Consider the following 22,737-nt stretch of genomic DNA (forward strand, 5'->3'; position numbering starts at 1 on the left):
CTTCCTTTTCTTCCTCCTACTCCCCATCCTCAAGAGCTGCCTACCTTCCACAGCTTTGAAAAAAAAAAAAAAAGGAAAACATCTCGCCCGCAATTTACATTTCCATATGCTGCCAGTGGCGCCAGAGAGAGTGGATAATTGGGTTGAAAGTGGTGACGGTGAGAGCAGCATCGAAAAGGATACAGAGAAGGCCAACTAAAAAAAAAAAAAAAAAAAACAAAAAGAAAAAAAAACCCCAAGCCATTACAGGGTGGTTTTCTTTTTTTCCCCTTCACTCGTCATTTTGCCATGCTGCTCTTAACCACTTGTGTTGCTGAAAAGATTTACCTTGGCCTCCCATTCTCTCTCACCCCTGCAGAATCACACTGTACTTGCCTCCCCCAGAGCCTCGCTCCCACCCTGCCTCTGTCTCATCCATATTCATCCTGCGTCTCTCGCTCTCTCTTCCTCTCTCTCACTGTGTCACCCACAGCATGGCGTTAATACACCAATTAGTACTAAGAGCAGATAATGGACTATGTCATATTGCAAAAAGGAAAGAGAGACACAGACACATAGTGAGTGAAAAAGAGATTGAGAGGATGAGGGAGGAAGAGAGAGAGAGAGAGAGAGAGAGAGGGTGGTGGAGGTGTCTTCATGGACATGGTCTCTGGAAATGTTGAAATACTGTATTTGCTGTGAACATCCAGCCAATGGAAAGAGCATGATGGGAAAAGCGCTCCGGTGGTCACAGGGTTGCTATATAAAAGCTGAGGTGTTACACCAACGCTTTGCTGGCTCCAAATACTGATGTCTTTTTGGCTTTGTCAGACTCTTAAACCCTTTTCATTGGTTTCTTCCCCTTTCACTGCTGGAAATGCCATACAATTCTTTTTTTTTTTCTTGCCACTGTGTTCATATCTGCGCCTCCAGGCCTTCTTCTCCACCACGCTGTATATACAGGGCATGCATGAAAGGCCAAAAAACACTTCCTCCGGGGATGGTAGTAAAATGTTTTTATTTTTATATTTTTCCACCACATAACACAAATAGGATATTGATTTTTACATTAGGAAAATCTATCTTTAATACTGTTTTTTTTATCAACATTGTGAAAACATGCACAATATAAGACACGCGGGGGTAAAAAAAAAAAAAGAAAAAAAAAGTGGTTTTTCGATTAAAAAGGTGTATTTTAACCGGGTACTTTTTAGGAGTATTAAAGCACAAGGTTTGAAAGTCATTTTGCTGCAGAGTAAAAGCACAAGAAGATGGAATGTTAGTGTGGTGGTATTTTATTCTAGCAATAATATTTGATGTGATTGTTGTTCTTTAATTTGTGCTGAGTCACTCTCGTGGGATGTTTTTCTCTGTTTGTGTGACCTGAAGAGAACTCGGTGTTGACTGGGCACTTTGACTTATCAAAACCTAATGTCAACACTGAAGGCCAGTTTTTGGGCGGATGAGTCCTGACCAATGAGTTCTTAAAGTTATAGTGTAGGTTGTAGGGTTGTATGAGAAACCTGTCTATAATAAGCGCTTTTGGTAATATGATTATAGTTATACACATCAGTACTTCCTCCTTTTCATTTTGGCTGGCTGATGATGGGCGGAGCTTACTAATTAACACAGGCACCCAGGTGTAATCATGAGACCGTGTAGCAGCATGTGCTAATCATCTGAACAACTGAATGGGAAGACCCCACATGATAATAATGTTTTCAACTTGAAGCCAAAAGCCTAGACTACCTTGATTTTTGTTTATTATTGTAACAGAATGACAGCCACAAAAAACAGAAGAAGAAAGCCTCTTGGGACGCCGTCTGAGTTGGCGGGGTTGCTGGAGCTAGCTGCTAGAGCTAACCGGCGGTAGGCCCCCAGTCAAGCCCCAGCTAGCAGCCTGCATTCTCACTGACCCACCTTTGACCTACCCTGAACATATTTTACTGAGAATAACAAATTGTCTGGACCAGCACCTCCTCTGTGCTGGGCAGCTAACAACAGCGGCGCTCTGAATAAAACCCAGGAAAGAATGTTAGCTTAGCAGTAAATGTTAGCTTAAAGGCTTACGTTAGCGCTAAAGACTGGACCACATTTGATAGCTAACTGATGCACTTACTGAAATCACAATGTTTCTGATCAAATTGGGCTTTTTGGTACAATTAATATTCATGGGTAGTGAATTGAAGCAGTGGAATAAGCTCTCACCTGTCAGAGAGAAGATGAATGTGCCTTTGCAAAAAGCAAGCTCCATTTTTCAATTTCTTAAAATATATTGCAGTGAAAAAGATGAATATTTCTCATGTATTTAGTTTTTCAATTGTTATAAATCTAAATATAATATAGAAATATGTTGATGTTTTGTTATTCAGTGGTTTGGTAGGATAATTTAACTTTTTTATACATGTATAATGTATTTTGGTAACTTATCAACTCATACGCCGACATGTGCTTATTCCAGTAGAGTTGATAGCTAGATCCCAACCGGCATATATATTTTTAAACCAACCTGCTGCTTTTACAGAAATGTTGAAAATGTAATATACTTTCACAACAAACCTGTAACAAGAAATGGGATTCTGTTTTATGGTGAAGAAGATAATTTTTCAGTCACTGCAAAACGAGAAGCTGTATCAGTGTGAAAATAGGAGCTATTTGCAAATAGGGCAAGGTGTTATGTAAATAATGGTGCTGCATAAACATGAGCCCTGACTAGGAAAAATTGGCATTAATCAAACATGAGGTAGAACAAATTAAAATATGCCAGCTGTATTCATTTTCACCTTCTTTTTTAGAGGAAAACAAGAAATATTCAGGCAAACAGGACTACTGATGCTTTGCTGATAAAGTCTGTCTTATCACACAAGACGCTGCCGTACTGAGAATATAAATGCGACACAGAACACAAAGTGAACAAAAAGAATTATTATTAACACATTTTCACAGTCATGATCGAGCTTGAATACATTTATTCATTGCCAGAGTGTCCACACACAACAGTAAAAAAAAAAAAAAAAAACGGGAAAAAAAACCACTACAATGCAGTGGCAAGTTGTTATCTTAGATTTCTGTTCGTCCTTTTTCTCTCTGCTTGTTTATAGTAACAGTCGCATTTATCAAGACATATCTGGCTCATTTTATTTGGGCAAAAGCAGGAAACTAATCATGTCAGAGAAATTGAAGGCTATTATGAATTTAACTGCATGTGTTTACGTGAGAGCCTGTTTGGACAGTGAGTGCTGAAATGAAGTGTTACTTAACATCAGGTATAATAGTAATACTGAACACTCTGTTCTCTTTTGTCTTCTGTGTCGTTTTTAACCACACTTCAGAAAACTATCAACCCTGAACAGCAAGCATCACTGTTCTTTGGGTTCACTGACATTCATTATACACTTTAACTTACTTGTGTTTGTATGTCTACCAAATCTGGGTCACCTAGCAACGCCCGATCTTGACAACTGCAGAGTAAATTAAAAAAAACCAAAGCATTTCGTAGTTTTAGTAAACAGCAGCGACCTCTGTTGCCACAAGTCGTAAATTACAGGTGCATTCATTTTCATTCATGCTTATGATTGATCTCGACACCATCGATCTGAGCCCACAGCAGCCGTGAGTTGAAATGCAGTTCCCTGTAGCTAGCTAGCATTTGTTGAGTGAATATTTGCACCCCCAGTAGCTTCGGTGGTGTGTTTTTGAAACCAGACATGAGTATACTGTATTTAGATGTGATGGTGAAGATGTGGTGGCGTGTCTATTCTTATTCCAGCCACGCCCTAAAACATACCACCACATGATACTTTTATTTATAGTTTTAGGGTTGGGAGTGTGTTTAGAATGATCAGTATTTCAATACAAAACTGAACTTAACATTAAGCAGCAGGCGCTTTTCTGCTTTTGTGGACCACTCTTCAAAAACCCACAAAGAACAGAAGCCATGTCCACTTCTTTTATTCGGCGTTATCTCCAGCTTGAGAAGTACACATTCTTTTCATTTACTTTAACTAACAACTTGGGGAAATGTGATGACTTTTTCTAGTAATGGATATAGATCCCTGTGGAAGAGGATTAGTGGCTGCATGGAAACCTAAATCAAAAAAAAAAAAAAAAAATTGTTGAATGCCCAATTTCTGACTTACAGTAAATGCACTCCGCTTTACAGAAAAAGATGACATGAGTACACATGTGTTTCACCTACATTACCAGCAAATACTTTAATATCTCACCACCATTTATGAATCGATATTATATACACTTACGTTATGTATAAATCTGTTTCCTCATTTAATACATTTAACTTTCTGACATTATATTATTTATGAGTAAGTAGTGTGAGGGTTGCAGTGCTGGCAACAATGCACCACTGCTTGTGTTCAGTCGGCAAATGAGCACTTAATCATGTGATCACGATTGTTGTTGCTAAGAGACCAGAGTGTGAAGCACAACTGCTCAGACTGTGCAAAGCATGAACTGACACTGTAAATTTGCCCACAGTTGGTTCTTAGTGGGCTACATGTCTGTTCGGTACAGTGGGTGATGAGGTTTGCCTACAGTCCCTTCTGATTATACAGATTATTCATACAGAAAGAAAAAAAAAACATCCTGATATGGAGTGTGACTGCCACGCAGCACAAACTACATTATGCCAGCTGTTTATTGGTGCAATGAGTCAGGCGGCCCATGAAGGTCAATTGACTGGATTTGAGAGCAGTACAACAGTAGGTAGTGTGTGACAGAAGGCTAAGTGGGAAAGGCATGTACAGCCCATTCAGTAGAGCCCAATATCAGCTATCATAATAGAAACTGACAAAGGCATTTTCATAGGACAGGAAAAACTGCAACATGCACTGTGCAACGGGGCAATTATTGCATGTGATGAGGAAGTTAAATAATTTCATCTGGCAGGGTAACCTAGCCTGTGTTCACATGGAGAGCAGAGAGATTAATCCGAATTATTAACACTCTTGGCAAGGTTGAGCTGAATGAATAAGTAAATACATACACGAACCAAAACATCATATCGTCTGTGTCTGGATATTTTGGGGCAATTGAAAATAATAACGCAGTGTGATTTCTTTTGGCGGGGGGGGGGGGGGGGGTGTTCATGGGGAGTGTGACGATGTCACAAAGCCTCAAACTCCCGAGAATCTTGACCGGTGTCTCGGTCATTCTGAATGAAAATAATGTCTATATCCTGGTTAGACAGTGATGACAGCCTGTCCTGTCCCAGGAGCCACCTTCTGTCCGTCGACTTAACCTCTGGGGAAGAGGGCCCAGTATTCGGGGTTTTTGGTGTAGCCCGCCAACGTCCCGTCCAGTTCTTCTTGTTCCGTCCACAGCTCATCGTTTACATTCCATATAGCAACTTCAGACATGTGCAGGGATTTGAGAGATGACAAATACAAGCGCATTGTTTCAAAGGTAGACCGTTTACATTCAGATAACAACCCCTACCACCATTTTTCCGACCTTGCAGCTCGGCCTTTGCACTCCATCTCTTCTGCACTCCACACAGACTGTTTACGAGTACACAACTGAGGCCAGCTGAAACAAGATTGGTGAAATACTCAAATGGAAACCAGCGTCCTTGTCCTGATATTTTCTCCCTTACTTTCAGATTCTGTATTTATATGCAGGATCTGTTAGATTACAACTTGTCAAACACAGACGGGTGATCAGTGGCCCTGTACTTCAAACTATGACAGCTGAGTATAGGTAACTGTCAAGCGTCTGCTTTGGATGGCACATTCACTTTAATAGACTTTACACTTTTATACCTGTTCTTGGCAAATAATCCTTTAGCATCACAATTTTATCTGACGAGTCACTTATTAAACTTCAGTATTAGAAGAAACAGCAAATGATGAAGGAATTTATTATTTATTAAAAAATAATGGAAGTGCGTCGAATAATTTTCCATATTTCAGGCTCAAAACATGAAGCTGGAAGTGTCTTCCAGAAATATTTTTAAAAAAAAATTGCATTTTCAACACAAAAGTTTCAGACCTTTTAAGGTTTGGGCACAAAAAAAGACTGGACCTAAGTTAAAGCAACACTCGGGTCTGAAAGTACCATATTTGACTAAAATTCCATGATAACCCATCCAATAGTTCTCCATATTCCAGCCTGGAGCAATGTGGTAGGTTGACTGGGAGCCAAATATTGTCACCCCGTTAACCATCTGTGTCTGCGAGGGGCAGCAAACTGCTGTTTGAGAACAGTTCGGTCCTCTCAGAGAACAAGTGCCTAGACATGAAACACTTTTCCTTCGATGCACTAAAACTAATATTTAAAAAAAAAAACAACGCTATAACAGCCCATTGAGATGCATTTAAATTCAAGAGGATGCACTTAAGAATGCATAAGTCTCACAATGCAGATGAGCTGGAGTTGTTATTGTTAAGTTTGCATATAAATGATTCCCAGACAATGTCATTACAGCTTTGTTTATTAATTTAGCACAGTATGGAAATTGTTGGGTCTGTTAAAATAAGATGTTTGGCTTCTTTCTCTACTATAAGTTTAGTGAGGCTACGGCTACACATCACACCGGCTCTCACACAAGGTTCAGTCACACAATAATTGTTTGCTGTCGCACGGAAAAACAAACTCCCCCTTATTAAATGTTAGCACCCACAGACCAAGTGGCACCAAATATTACAGAGAGCATTTAAAACAAGTTTCATAGCAGTAGGATTGATTGTTGCTTAGAAACGCAGTACTTCCAATTTTGACCTTACAGGCACCAGCCAGTGGCACAGAGTGTTGCACCAAGGCTCAGTTAGGCACGAGAAAGTAGTGACCCAAGTTTCATATTGGCTGAATTCCTTGTTGGAAAAGTATGCAAAACTGACCTGACGGTAAAGAGCACCGCCTCGTGGTCAGCTCACCGTCAAATTCATCATGATTGCGATGAATCCGATCTCATTTTATTAAGTTTGTTTGTGGAAAAATAATAAACACCATCCTTTCAGAAGAAGAAGAGACTTGTGAGTTACTCTACATCCTTGGGTAAAATTTGTGACAAAAGCCATGATTATACTTTGTCACTTCATCTTTTGGCAGCAGGTGTCTCTCCTAATTGTACATCCTCAATTTCACACTATTTCCAAGCTGTCCTGGTTGTTGTTCCATCCCACGTGTGCCTCTGGGGAGCACCGCAGACTGCTACACGCTTCCTCCGTCACAATCTGGAGTCATCAGCTGTGCCTCTTCACCTGACAGTGAGGAGTTTCACCTGAGGAACATAGTGTGTGGGAGACTCATTCTACCCAGTTCCTCTCTCCCCGGACCAGACACCCCGACCAACCAGAGGAGGCACTAGTGCAGCGAGCAGGACTCATAACCATCTACAGTGAGTTAGTTTCTTGTTATTGCAAGATAGTGACTCTAAATTTCTTGTGATAAAGGGCGAACACCAAGAGAGGGAGCTTGCTTGATGCTTAGGCTCGATGCTTTGAAGTAAATGCGCAACAAACGTTTGTCAGACAATGTACATCTTCATTTCTACTGTTGCACACAACGTGCAACATGTTTTAACCACGCATGGTCTTCAAGGCTGCTCGTGATGGTGGGAAAGTATGGTTTGTTAGCTCAAGAACCCCCAAAGAAAAAGTTTTCTCTAGATAACGTTATAGAAAATGAGCTTCGTTGTGTGCATTTAAAATGTGATTAGAGGCATGAACGTTCTCGGCTTCTGCATTTGGATGGCACATTCACTTTAAAACTGACTGCACCTTTAAAACAATGACTGTTAAAATTCAGGCTTCCCCCCCCCCCCCCCCCCCCCCTGTACATCATTCAAGATTCCTGCATCCATGAGAGAGAACTTTACTCCAGTTAGGAATCCACGTGAGTCAGTCAACTGGAACAGTTAATCTATCAAACAAACAGGAGAAACGATCACAACTGGTGTTTGACTGGGGCTGAACGTTACACCAGTGGGCGGGAAGAAGTGGCACATTTTTTCCTGCCTTGAGTCAGGGTGGGTTTTAAAACTATACGTGTAAGGCAATGCTGAATGCGCTAGGTTATAATAGGCCCGATGCAGAGCTGCAGTGGTTTAAAACACCTTGTGAATGGTCCTGATGAGTGTGCGCTGCCTGCCGACGAAGAGGCAAAAGTGATCCGCTCGGTGCGTCAGAGCGCACAAGATAACCGCATGATGGTCTGTAGACTGTCCTCATCCTAATGGACGATTTGAGAACGGTTTTGCTTATTTGAGCCTGCATGCAGGTGAGGAGTCACTCTCTGATTTCAAAAAAAGAAAAGAAAGCCAGAAGCGTCCTGTGAACAGATACACATCAGACATCCGACGGTCTGATTTGCCTTACGCAGACGTTTTTCGACGGTGGCACCATCTAATCGCGACGGACTTATTTTGTTCGTATTCCTCCACTATTTCAAGTTTCTGTCACCGCCTGATTTTCTAACTGTCATTACTATTCCTGAACAGGACAATGATGTCGTCGTTATTTATTTTGATGCCTACGCGGGCACATTTTCGCGAGAATCTTCTCTATCCGTGAGGATTTTCCACCATTCTATTTTCAGTCGGGTGGATTTTTCTCTCCCTCTCTCCTGTTTTTTCGTCGGGTTGTCTTTAAGATAGCAAGCTATTAATTTTTAATTCTTATGCATCCGCACGAAGACGGCACCAGAGAGGGGAAAACGAGTGATAACCAGAGGAGCAGAGAAGGAGGCGAGTGAGGAGGGGAAGCGAGAATGAATGAGACACACTGAGCAATCAAGGAAAAGGAGATTGGAGGAGTCAAGGTAGGAAAAGAGCTCTGTTTTCATCTTATATGTTCTTTTTTTTAAACATGTGATGACCATAATATGCAGCGTCCCAGCTTCTGGTGTGCTGCCTGTGGTGTTGAAAGTCAATTTATTTATGGATGTTTTATGACAGATGTGGACTTTGAACATGCAGCTTCATACGTGAAATGCGTGCTGGACGCTCTACATCAGTAGGATTTGAGAATGCTCCACTTCGTGGGCCTGTGTGCATGTCACCGTGGCCTGCACACTAACAGAATCGTAATTAATAAATCGTGGTCTTGTCGAAGAGATGACATGTCGTCCTGTGAAAGCGTAGACAAGCGCGATTCAGAGTGTCAGTTTGTACAATGAATCGTCCTGATTTCCATTAAAAAGTACACGTTGAAAAGAGGGTCGTGTTTGGGTGCTGGCTACATATGTGACTTTAGCATCCCTCTCACCGCGTCCTCTTCTTTTTAAATCAGAGCACAAGTTCCCTTCAGGGAATTGAGCAGCCCATTGACTATTAGAGGAATAAATGCATCAGAGCAAAGTCCAGAGCCTCAAAGTGAACTGCTCTCTTCATGTCTCAGAGTAAACCATTAATCCTGCACCTTGTCAAATCGTTACCTACTGGCCAGCGGCTCTCAGAGGGGTCTGCCTGGCTAAGGAGTCCTTGAGGAATCTTCCTGGGTGCCCCCATATAAATTGAGGTGTACTTTAATTTCTCTTGAATTTAACTTGAACCCATAAAGTGTGTGTGACCACCTTTAAAAGATTCAAAATGATGTATCACTGCACTACATAAAACCGCACCAGGAAAAATCCTCTCTTATAGCTATAATTAAAATGTGACCCCGTAATGTTTAGGGGGTTCATATCAAGATTGAGAGACCCTTATTATATTGTACTATGCTGATATAATTCCCAGTATAATAAAACATCTAATAAAAAAGGAACTGGCAGCCTACATTGTGATAGAAGAAATTAAATCTTTTGTCTTTGTGTGTTATTATGATAAAAATTGAACCTGAGGAGGCAAACAAAGACTCTGAAAACAGTTATTTTCTGCTGGTAAGCCTTTTCCTCATTTTGCCGTGGTGCATTGTGTTTGTCCTGCCAATTCACGGGGAAAAATTGGCATGTCTACTATTCTGAAGGGGCTAAATGAAATTCAAATTCTTCAGGTGGTAAAACAGCAATATTGCAACTGTCTGATTGTGTTATCTGGGCATTCAAGAAGCCAGACTTGGAATTGGTTTACTGCCAAACACTCTCCCCGGGAAGACAGAGGGATTTATTTCCCCCTTGTCTGCGTGTCACATCACCATCAGAAAAATTATTCTCGGCTTTCAGTGGTTGAATAATAGTCACGCATTAGCATGGCATTAATGATCGTCAGACTTTTAATAAGTCACTAATCATAATTAGATTTATTTCACTGTTTTTTTAGTACTGTGGCCAGGATTTGATGAGGACTATTCCATGGAAAGCTTTGAACCTGCCTGCTTCTTCTTTGCTCAGATTTCCCCTCTTATCTACTAAATGCATTTAGTTTTAACAGATGTGTATCCTCTCATGCATGTGTGAACGAGCATCACACACACACACACACACACACACACACACACACACACACACACACACACACAAAACCACACATATTGTGTATGTGTGTGTGTGTGTGTGTGTGTGTGTGCGCGCGCATACGCACGCTTACACCCACAGATGTAGGATTTTTTTTAACGCATATGAAAATTAGTCCCGAAAGTGAACGCTGGTGTGTTTCCTTTGCATTTTTGTGCTCCAATATGTATGTAGCCCCCTGCAGCTCTTTAAAGCAGGCTAAGTAAATGAATATATTAACAAAAAATAATTAGAAAGCAGAACGACAGCACTGATATGAATTTCAGAAAATGACCTATGATGTTTTATATCCCCAGGATAGAAGATGTTTTTACATTTATGCTAGTTCAATGTATAATTTGAGAATAACATTTACCAGATTCGAAAGAGAGATGCAGAAAGCCTTTGGCATCATGGTAATGTGTCATGTCTAAAAATTTCCTGCAATGCTGCAAATTACAGCCGGGGAAACATATCAATGACTACAAGTCAACAAAGATTTCTTGATTTTGACTGGATTCGACACTGACAACCTTTTCACACACGTGATGGTGGTGTGACATGAAAATGAGAGTGGCTTTCAGTTGCTGCACACTGTCGTGCAAGTTGCAGTGGCCTTTGGCACAAAAGAATATCATAATTAAAAAGAAAGATAAAACAGATTGTGCTGCGGGTATAATGATTCATCTAATCCACAATTCAATTATATTTTCTATCTTTAGATGTAAAGTATCTTCAATTATCTGTTTTATCCTCATTTAAACAATGAAACTATAGTAACGTTTGTCATAATATCAGCTTTTGATTTATATAAAACGCATGAACAATGATTTCCCATCAAACGCCTTAAGAAAACATGCCCGTTTTTTCATATGAATGCAAGAGATAAATGAGAATAAATCTAAACCTGCACACACAGCTACTGCTAAACAAATTATCTTTCTTTTTCGTCCTAGTGAAGATGCTTCATTGGTACTGATGATTGCAAGAGATTTTCAACCACACACACACACACACACACACACACACACTTCGCACACACTTAACTGTACACACATGCTAGCTCACTCAGGAAGAAATCAATCTTTTAAAGCGAGTCGGTAGCAGATGAGCTGTTCACTGCAGTGTATTCTGACGATAAACTTAAATAAAAGATAAATCCCATTATTGCCTTGTGATGATGAAAGTCTTCCAGATATGACATCCGATTAGAACTACAAGCCTGCTAAGCTGGGCTGCCAGCCCTTGACTTCTCATCCCTGCTGGAATTTAGTTTTTAATAATCATGTTCATGCTCTGTATTGATTTATTTTAAATCTGAAGAATGTTTTCAATTATAATCCATTCTAAACAAAACATTGTGGGATTGAATTGTATCCGGATGCCAATATTTGACCTTTTTTTTTACTAAAATGTCATTTTGATAAAGCACTCCGAATCATTCTGAAACCTGGGCGACTGGTTGCGACCTTTTCCACAGCCATTTTGGAACAATATTCCTCACCTTATCATTGTATATTTGTCGACATTTGCAGCAAAAAAAATACATTTTTGGTTGTTACTTTTTATCCGAGTAGGTTCAAGATTTAAAACAGCTTAATTGCAGGCGGTGAGCTCGCCTCAACCTATTCCCTCTCATTAGAGTGGAGGTATCTACTGATGGATGACTATGCTGGGATGCATTTTTTTCTTTTACAGTGTCTCTTGAGGTGCACCAAGGCACCTCTTGTGCATACGCAAAGGGTAATCTTTTATGCCCTTTTCAGTTGATGCCAAAATGGCATGTCTCTGTTGGGCAGTTTTTCACTAGACTGACCTAGAAACTGTTTATTGTGTGGCGCCGTGGAAACACTTTTCTTGCTTCTTTCGTTCACAGGCAGTGCAGTTTACCTGGCAGTGGCAGCTCTGTGATTGTCACCAGTCTGATAAGACAGGAGCGCTATTATGATTATAATGACAGTTATTGTGGTTCAATGTTTTACCACTGCTGACAAAACTCAGTGGAAATGGCTTTAAACCGCTTTTGCTGGACTAATTACTGGAATCAGAAATAACCTATTGTGTTTTTATGGCTATTGGTAATGTGTTGGCTGTTTCCTCCTTAAATGCTATATTATAGTTTGGGAGCTAGTACAGGCAATAATAGATTGGAAAGAGAAGGATAGTGAGGGGACAAGGAGGGTGAAGGAAAATAGAAGAGAGTGCAGGGAGATGGTACAATAAAAGAGGAGGAGAGGCACATAATAGGCAACAAGCAGAAATTGTTTTTGCTGTGGTGCGGAGGTGCAAAGGTGATAGTGGCTGTGCATCCATTTTGAAGCTTGTGGCCTTTTGTTGCTATGAATGTAACTGTGTGTGTGGAGCAGCCTGTAACTACCCCACCCCACCCCACCCCCAGACTTTTGCTACATCTGAAGAAAGGATCAAGGTGTGGGCTTTTGAGAAGCCAATCTTACAGGAACCATAAGACACTAATTCATTTCAGTCGCTGCCAGTTGTGAGCACGTGTAGGCGCCAGCATGGCGAAAATGAACAGGAGCAACAAGAGCACATGAACACAAAAAAATCAATGAGGGCTCTTTTCATAAATGGAGTGGGTGTTAAATTAGCTAGATGGGCCCATGTAGCAACACATTGGATTGAGTGACCGGTGTATTTTGGTTGTATCTATCGACTGAGAGGCAACTTGGTGTACAGCAGTGAAAAGACTCAGTGATGCTCAATCAATGTGAGCAATCAGCCTGACCAGCAATTCACTGGGTTTAATACAGAATGCGGGGGGGGGGGGGGGGGGGGCAACCAAATACTTGTAATGTAATTGTAATCTTCCAATGACCATTTTTTTAACTGCTGTTTTCAGCATGCCTGATTTTCCTATTCATGTGAAAGCAACGTCAAACACCAGTTATCAGCTCAGTCTATGTGTGGCAGTTTTCATTTCTCAACATGTATTTAATGAGTTTTAAAGGTACTTGAGGATAATGATCACAAATGATTATAATCTTATTCGACAGGTTCTCTGGCATTTTAGGAAATCACTCATGGCAGCTAAGGACAAAGGTGTATAATGGCAACGGTGCTCTTAACACTGAGATTGATTCAGGTCCTTTTGCACCAATTTCAAATACGGAGTAATGAATGAAGCCTCATACTGTGTACTGCAAACTAGAGGAGCTTTGTTTTCGCAGAATTAAATCTTTGGACTCAATGTGAGTGACACATCGAAACAAAAAATAAATCTCAGCTGGGGAAAGGAGACCGTTTCACGAAAAAAAACCACAGCACGCACACAAAGAGATAAAGAGAGGGTCCATCTTCGTTAAATCCTTGTCGTCAAGTAATTGGGGTAGCTTTCCACGTCCAACCTGTCCGTCGGAAAAAGGAGGAGCACGCAGATGAGAGGAAACAGGGATCAATTGACCTAATAGCTTGTCCAATCAATCCTTATGTTTTTCTGATAGCTTGAAAGAGGGTGCAAACCCGAGTGGTGGATGAGCCCCTCTAATTGGCTTGGCCAGAGCGAGAGACTGAGAGGTAATGGCAGGAGTTGTGCTCGTCAGTCCTTCTTCCACCTGGCGCTCTCACAGCATCAATACTGTCACCTTTGTGCTCATTACCTTCAGCTTAGAGCAATGTATGGACCCCTCATCTGCTGCTGTACACCCCACGCTCATTCATTACACCTCAATGGTCATTCCATGACCAGCTTCTCACTTTCTGCCAATGACCCCTCGCACTCCGTAGACCCCACTATTATGAGGTTGGTTGTGTAGTCAGAGCCAACGACACCACAGTGTTTGGTTTTATCTGCAGCAAAGGTGCAACATCAACATCGTCATTTATGTCCCATTTTACTCACGTCGATTCAGTGCCATTGTCTCTGCTTGCCCATACCGTCTCAGTGTACTTTGATACAGACGGCGAGGAATAACAGCGGCGCAATAGATCCTCACTCTGAAGGCCTGGTTGGTCACGTTGTGCCACGCTGAGGCACGATTGTCCCTCCTCCCTCGCTGGTTGGCATTCGCATGGCTCTGGGCCTGACCTGGCCGGAGCGCACTTACGTCATCACTAAGTTTAGTGGTGAAAGCAGTACACAGTTCCTATACTTCATTAAAAATAAAACACCACTCCAATACAAGTCTACATGAAAATTGTGCCTAAATTAAGAAGAGAAATAGTTGCTCTTGAGTTTATTTAAGTAATAAAAGTAAAGAGTCCACGTGATATTAATGTTAAGTCCTGGAAACACTGACCTCCAAAGTTCATGTTAAAGTTGAATGTGTTCCACTTGTGCTACTCTGGTTATTTTGAGGCTTCAAATCAGAAATTACACAATCTTCACCAGCGTTTTCTGTCCAAATATTTCTTTCTTCATATTATTTGATGGGTTTAATAAATGTAGTGAAGTAAAAAAGTACAATATGTCCCTTTAAATGTAGCGGAGTAGAAGTACAAATTTCCCTAAAATCCAAATATATTGTAGTTAAGTGTAAAAAGAGTTCTCTTCTACCGCTAATAGAGATGTACACAGACTCGAGAGCCTGGTTGTAGTACAGATTAATCACACCAGTATAATGAACTGGATTTTGGGGGACACACGTGCACAGGGGCAGTATGAGTCACCTTTTTATGTGTGTGTGAGTGTGGACCCTAAAAGGTACTAATGACCTGCACAGGAGGAGCCCAACATTGAGCTAACAGTGCATTCAGTCGGGCAGGTAGATTAGAAGGGACATTGATATAACCTGGACCTCCGTCTCTGTGGACCCTTGTTCTGCCAGTCTGGTCTTCACAATCAGTGATGTTCACCACTGAGACTCACTTGAGTCGTGCCACAGAGGACAGCTCTTGTGAGTTTGCATTTGTGTCGGCACATTCCCGTTGGAACATTCGGATGTGTGTGTGTGTGTGTGTGTGTGTGTGTGTGGATGTGGATGTGTTTTCATGCTGTAAGCTGTGAAAAGAGGCAACACAAAGAAACAACACAGGAGCAAAAGAAGTGTTTGAAAGAAGCTGTTTTGTTAGCTATGATGGGAGTTGGAGTGAAAAGGGGGGGGAGGGGAGTTGGAGCTCCTAGAAGGAAGTGTGAAAGGGCACATATATTCATAAACAGCCGCAAAAACACCTAGAGCATAATAAATACAGAAGGCAGATGCCAGACAAGACATAGAGGAGGAAGGAGCATCACAACGGAAAAATACACCCAGTGCAACGAAGTACAGCAGAGAGGAAAAGAGTGAAGGAAAGAGAGAGCACATCCGGAGTGGATTAATTAAGGGTTATAATTATGTTGGGACTATGCATGTCTCACCTGAGACCGCCTTTTGACGCTCCTCCCCAATCCCCATGCCCTCTGCTCCTCTGCACTACGGACTCTGAGCAGAAGAAAACACAACCCTCATTTGTGTTGTCACAGATTTACTCTCTGACATTAAAGTAGCATAACAGTATCTTAGCCTCTCTGATGCTAGTATTTATTATTTACGATCCACCACAACAGTTGTCTGATATGTTGTTTTGGTCTCTAATAATTCTGTGGCCATGCAGGGTCATGCGTGTACTGGCAATTGTCAGAGTACAATGTGATTTACCTCGCAGTTGAAAGTGCTTAAATGAGAATATGAAGTTGGAGTAGAGCATTACGATTGTTGATATATGAATTGTTTTTGTGGTCCATTTAAAACTGTGTTCATTTGAAATCTGGAGATAAGTTGGATCCCCTGGTACGGTGCCCTGGAGGGGACATGGGGGGGGGGGGGGGGATCAACAAATCGATAAGTTGCTCGAAAAAAGTTTACTTTTGTGAGATCCCACAAATTTGTGCAAGGTCTTTTTGCTCTACCTCACAAAGACGGTGACCTTGACCCTGTTGGTTGCTCTTCATGTCTTCACGATGTCCTCCTGCGGGACCCGTCTTGACTGAAATCCTCCTTTTTTGACTCCTCCATAGATTTTCCAAACTGCCCAGATTACCTCAAACGGTTGTCAAACTGACCCGGAAGTATATACATGAAAACTTTTGAAATCTTGGGAAAGGTTTTTCTTTTTTTTCTTTTTTTTTTTTTTTAAATCATTGATTTTTTTCCCGGTTTCTCTCGGGCTCTGTACCTTTGGGTGTTGGACTATAGCAGAAAATAAAGAGTGTGGTTCAAGCATGTCCACAGCTCCATTGTAACCCTGCAGCAGAGAGAGCGGTGGCACGGTGATGAGCTCTGGACACGCAGGGAGCAGAGGGAACCTTTATGTCCGATTTGGACATGTTCCCTCTGACATAACACCGAGGGTATTGAGGTTGTACTGTTCCTGTATTTCTTCAGAAACGTTATACAAGCTGAACCGGATGTCGATTTAAAAGTATAATTGTAAAATAAAGTGTCATGCTCAGCAAACATGCATGAAGCCTGCATTTGTCTCTGAACTGCAGTGACTATAAAGTCGACAGCTTGCTTTCAAAATAAGGAATGCTTCATGCAAAAATGATACGAAATAGTGTTTTTCTCCTAAGATGCAGTGGTTTGCCTGGGAGGATATTAATGTGTGTATAATCCAGTAACAATTACCATCATAGCACCCGCGCTTCTGCATGTGCTGCTATTAGAGTATGAACATGAACCTCATGTCAGACATCATCTGACCACAAAAGACACTTGCCAGACCACAGTTTAACCTACGGTCACCTCACAGCTCCACAACACAAAAACAACACACTCAATATACACTCAAGACACACACACACACACACACATACACACACACACACACATACATACATACACACACACACACACACACACACACACACACACACACACACACACACACAAACAAACAAACACACACTGCAGCCAGAAACATTTAGGGAACAGAATCGAAAAGGACTTAATTGAGCTTTTGATCATTATAGAATTACCATGTGCCTTCTTGCCACCCTGGTTATTGTTTAATGGATTAATCATTTTTATTCCACAAATTGTGGAATCCAAATAGCAAATCAGAGCGTTGCCTGCTTGACATAGATATGCAGTTGGAGCAAGGGGATTTTAATGTGATCTTGCCCTCCAATTGGCTCTAGTCATCCATGTGATTTATTTCAAAGATTGGTTTTATTGATTTGCTGAATTAATGCGGTGCCGGTTTAATCAGGGTGCTATGGAACTATGCAGAATTTGACATCTCTGTGAACTCAAATGAATTGAGTGTACAATATTGATCTGGTTATCCACAGTATTTATTCAGCTATTTGTCTACTTGCTGATTAATTCAGTGTGTACGAAATAATGTAGGTACGTGTTTATGAGGTAGAGCGAGTGTTTGTTTGGCTCTCTGCTCTGTGTGTGTGTGTGTGTGTGTGTGTGTGTGTGTGTCTCTCTCTCTCTCTCTCTCTCTCTCTCTCTCTCTCTCTCTCTCTCTCTCTAGGATTGTTGGATCTGTTATGGACTGCAGGTTTCAGCCTTTTATCGTAAGACCGGCATTTACAATTTATACTTGGTCTTTACTGTACATGCAACGGCATGCATTTATGTCAAAGAATGACGCATCACATGCCGGGGTACGCATACACACGCACTCAACACGCACTCAACACACACACAAGTAACTGTCGAGGTGTCTGAGCAATGAAGCAAGTGGAGCAGATGCATCCTCACATTAGGTTTCTGCACCATCACTTTTTCTTTTTCTTCTTCTTTTTTTTTTTTTACATAACCCTAATACCATGTAGTCCCCATATCAGAGGATTAGATTTAAGCAGCCTATATCAAAGATCATTTTACTTATAAAAACATGTAATAAAAAAAAAAATTCACACATTTATGAACACCCTCGGCATGTTCAGCTGTCAGTCACAGCCTGTCAATCCACACAGGGCTGAATGTTTATGGAGGTGAGAAAAGTGTAATTTCGCTCAGACTCACAGAACAACCTCACAGATTTTGTTGCTTAAAGTGTGTGGAAACAATTTGATTTTCTTTAGTGTGGCCCAGCAACACGTGTATCATAGAGTGGTCCAGTTGCACACTCTTTTGAAGTGTGTTGATGGTAGCGTGCATGGCAAAACGTATTCCAAACACAAATTTTTATTAGGAGACAATTCCTCTGTCTAGCAAGTCATTTTTAATATCTCTGGATGTCAGTAGGCGGAGATCTACAGACTAAATTCAGCTGATCTTTATCTGAAAATATAACAGGAAAAAGTTGAATAGAATAGGAAAAGCAGGATTGTGCTATAATTTGAATGTCAAACCACTTTGCCCGCCAACACTTCTCACGTTAAATGAACAAGATTCAATTGTAGCGGTGAGACTTCCATGAATGAACCGGCTCTTTAAGTGTATCCTCTTTAAGTAATAGGCCTTTAATTCTAATTCCCTCTGTGTGAATGAGTAAATTTGGTCATATCTTAGTACAGAGTTGTTGCATTATGTTGTTAACACAAACTCAAAACTTCCTGTATTCACTTGTCAATAAAACCCTCTTTTTCAATGGAAATAACATCATCATTCACTACCAAGGCTTTTATTGTGAAACATTTACAGGAATGGGTGTTTTGTATATCCTGTTCTTTCATCCCAGACATTAGCAAACTAACCCTAAACCTCTACTTTAGAGCGTGCGATGTTCCTCATCCAAACCTGCTGCACCGCAGCAGGCTGATATTGTTGCGTCTCAGCTAATCTCTCTCACACACACACACACACACACACATGCACGCACACACACAGAGTTCTAGACAGTTCTTGGTGCATTCTTGATGTTCTGAGCACCCTCAATGTAACAAATTTTGACTATAATGGGTTGCTGCATCCAGACTTCTCTCAAAGGTTGGGAGGTATATGTGAAACCCAATTATGTATCTTTTCTTATAGTGTGTGTGTGTGTGTGTGTGTGTGTGTGTGTGTGTGTGTGTGTGTGTGTCTGTGAGGTCATTGTATAACAGCGGTAGGGGCCTTAATTGTGAGTGGTACTAGTGTGGTGGTGATTGAGCAGTATCTGTCAAACAGAGCCAGAGGAGGGAAAGTAGTTCTGTAATTAGAACCAACTCAGGATGGATGCCAATGCTTTCTGACAGCTGCCTCATCTGATTCCGCCGCCTGTAGAAGAGGAACATTTGTGTTTGGAGATATTTATTTAGGTACATCATGGATAAAAACAGAGGCTCAATGCCGACTTTCCGGTCCTCTTAGTTTATGTGTAATGGAGAACTTCAGACGCTGAGATTACATAGAAGAAGAGCTCCTCCGTTGCTGGGTGACCACATTTACATCAGGTTTACACAACATTCACATGTCTAGCAGCTATCACGCCGTTAAAAACAAGTGTTGATGAAGAAAATTGTTAAAGCTCAACAGATAAATCACTTTTACTGATGGGTCAGTCAATATCAGCCTGATGAATCGGTATCAGTATACTGTAGATGTTGTCTCATACGTCTCAGTTTTTATTGTTATTATTTTTCTTTTGATGGTCTTAAATTATTTATTATGCATGTTTAAACTGTAAATTGACATTCAAGTACATTTTTGAGAACTATTAGAGGCATCACTGCAAGAAGAATTGGATTTTTTTTTTTTTTTTTTTACTGAATTTCAGATTTTCTTTACTCCCCAATACTGGTACAAGTATCAGCCCCCAAAATCCAGTGTCAGTCAAGTTATTACAATATGCACGATTACATTTTGTAATAACTTGGCCAAATACAGGGTATTTTTTTTTTAACTCTCAGTTTTCCTGCATCCATTAAGTGTCTTTGCCACCAGTAAAACAAAACAAAAAAAACAAAAACAAAAACAAACCAAAAAATGTTCTGCCAATTTATCGATATCAGAATGAATGCCTAATTTTAGGGCCCTAAAAAAATACACATATTTCAAGCTTGACATTCCATTACTATCATCAGTGCTCTAATCTATTATTTGTATTTTAGGAGAACCATCCAGCGAGAGCTGTTGTAAGCTATGGTGCACTGCGGGATAAACCTGCCTGGTAATGAAAAACAGGAGAAATTAAAAGTCCCACTCCACGTGTTTATGTACTAACTACAGATGTTATGGACTACAGCTCAGGTCCTAATTACTGTACAGATTCAAAGAAATGCAGGGCACCAATCTATATTCTTCCGCCACCTCACACTGCATATAGTTAATATGATGAATGGCTAAATAGTTTATCCTTACAGGCATTTAGAGGGTCATAATTAGATCCTTCCTCAACGAAATTAAATCGAATATAATTTGGTTTGTGTTGCGTCATGTGGTGTTTAAGAGCAGCACATCTATTAAATACACAGTATGGATGCCTGATATTTGCCAAATTTAAATGCACAAGGAAATTTCAACCTTCACAGCTATGCGTCACCTCTTGTATTTCTTACCGCTTTACACTCAGAGAGGTTACGTGAATGCAGGTAATGTGATTATGGCCAGATACTACGTGTTAACTGGATTATCTGAGTAGAACTACCGCCTGGATTGAAGAAAGACAAACTCATTCCGACCTTGAAATCAATCTTTTACTGCGATACACCACTGATCTCATTTCTTTTGGTTCCCTCAGTAGAAACCAAAGCACATTTTTTGGAGTTATGAGCAACACGTGTTTCATGTTACCGCTCTACCAGGCTTGTGGTGGGGAGGCTGCGTGCGCTCAACAGCAAAACATGCTCCATTATTTTGTTTGTCCGACACATCAAACAAATCATCAGCAATGGCTAGTGGGTAAATTGTGTTGCTGCAAACCTTAATTGTGTAATCGCCTTGAGTTATTCACAGTAAACGGGTTAAAGGTGTGTATATAAACAAACAATCTCACTCCTTTGGGGCTCTGGAAAGCGAATGCATATTAAATTTTTTCCCCCCCATAAACCTCTATTTTTGTCTGCACTAACTGTCTGAAAGTAACCTTTTTTTCCTCCCTGTGCTCTCTCTCTCTTTCTGTTGCCATCTAACAACTTGTTCAAATCAATCCAATTTTATACAGCGCCATTTCATAACAGAAGTTATCCCAGGGCATTATTCACATGGAGCGTGCTCCTCGTACATTTACAGAGACCTAACAATTCCCCTGTTGATCAAGCGACAGCGATGAGGAAAATCTCTTTTTCTGCTCTCAATATTTGCAGACTCGTCTCAATAATTAAGGTACTTCAGCCCACGGTCGTACCTGTTTGCGTACCCACGCTACCATTTGCAGTTCACACACCTAAATGTCTACGTGCACGCTCCTAATATGTGTTTGTTTACGCTCTTGCCCCTGCTCTCTGCACTTACATGCACCTGTGTGGACTTCCCTTCTTCTGCAAGTGTTTGCCCTACACTCACCTTCTCACCTGCACTCACGCCCCCCCCCCCTTACCTTCCGGTGCTCACAGATATGGATGGAAATACAAATGACCCCTGATGAAACCAGATATTGAGCTGTTTTAAAGCTGGAGGCTTTAGACGATATCCCTTCCCCGCTCCAACATGCTGGAGAGCGAGGGGCCAGGTTTTCTCACTATACATCAGGGTTTCATGGGATTTATGACCCCCCTCGTCCCCAGCAGTTATCTTTCCCTCCACTGGCTCTCCTCCCACTTTCTAGAATTAGCAGGCGAGGAAAACAAACAAATTACAAGGAAACAAACACAACAGCTAATAAGCATGTAGTGACATGAAGAAAGGATGCACGCTGGGAGAGGGCGAGGGAAGGAAAGCAGGCCCAGGGTATAATCTTCTCCCTCTCTTCCAGCTTTCTCTTTCTGCGTTTCCCTCTTTAATTTCCTCCTCACCCCGCTGTCCCCTCCACCCTGTGTGACTGGCTCTCCAAGGAGATCATCTTTGAGCATGTGCAGTGTGAGACAGATGGGCGGATGATGGATCTGACGTGATAGACAGTGGGGTGATGGATGGTTGGCTGATAGGGGATTAATGCAGTGCCGAGGCCCACTGCAGCACAGCGGATAGCTTAGTGATAGATAGATAAAACTGACGAGCAGATAAACAAGAGAGTGCTAATCCACGCCCCATTGATGGACAGAAAATCAAAGCGAGGGAAAAGAGCCACAGAGGGAGTGGTGGACCTTTATATTGCCATCGCAGGGTGAAGAGCTTTAATGGGAGGGAATGTAAGTGGATGCAGGGTGAGAAGAGGTAGGGGTCTTTTTGAGAGTTAAAAGAGGACCATCATGTAGTAGTAGAGTCTGTCTGTGGAGCCACACTTGGTCCTGGATGTATTGGAAAACGGGAGGGAGTTTCAGTGATACAACACGGCGGGTGACAACGAGGGCTGGTGATCTGCTATTTTGAGTGATGGCTAACTGTTGGACTGCGGAGGCGAGATTGGGCATAGTGGCAAATTGGCCATAGTGGGATGTGATGGGATGATTGGACAGCA

At 41.3% G+C, this 22,737-nt stretch overlaps 1 protein-coding gene across 8 annotated transcripts in view; it reads left to right on the forward strand.

Annotated features, from left to right (window-relative positions):
- The window catches only part of adgrl1a (adhesion G protein-coupled receptor L1a), a 142,927-nt gene that overhangs the window by 26,071 nt on the left and 94,119 nt on the right, over positions 1 to 22,737 (forward strand). For 2 of the 8 annotated variants that reach the window (XM_086186329.1, XM_086186333.1), the window contains 2 exons: positions 7,204 to 7,333; positions 8,630 to 8,754. The exons of 1 other annotated variant lie outside the window; for it this stretch is intronic. The gene's annotated coding sequence lies outside the window, so the exon portion shown is untranslated. Of the gene's footprint in view, positions 1 to 3,509; positions 3,592 to 6,953; positions 6,969 to 7,092; positions 7,334 to 7,854; positions 7,964 to 8,629; positions 8,755 to 22,333; positions 22,494 to 22,737 lie in introns of those variants that run through there. 5 more of the 8 variants (XM_086186332.1, XM_086186331.1, XM_086186334.1 and 2 more) reach the window with 5 other exon arrangements.

The sequence above is a fragment of the Aulostomus chinensis genome, chromosome 18 (assembly GCF_037954235.1).
Source record: "Aulostomus chinensis isolate RoL2024-O1b breed Wild chromosome 18, RoL_Achi_v1.0, whole genome shotgun sequence".
NCBI classification, from domain to species: domain Eukaryota; kingdom Metazoa; phylum Chordata; class Actinopteri; order Syngnathiformes; family Aulostomidae; genus Aulostomus; species Aulostomus chinensis.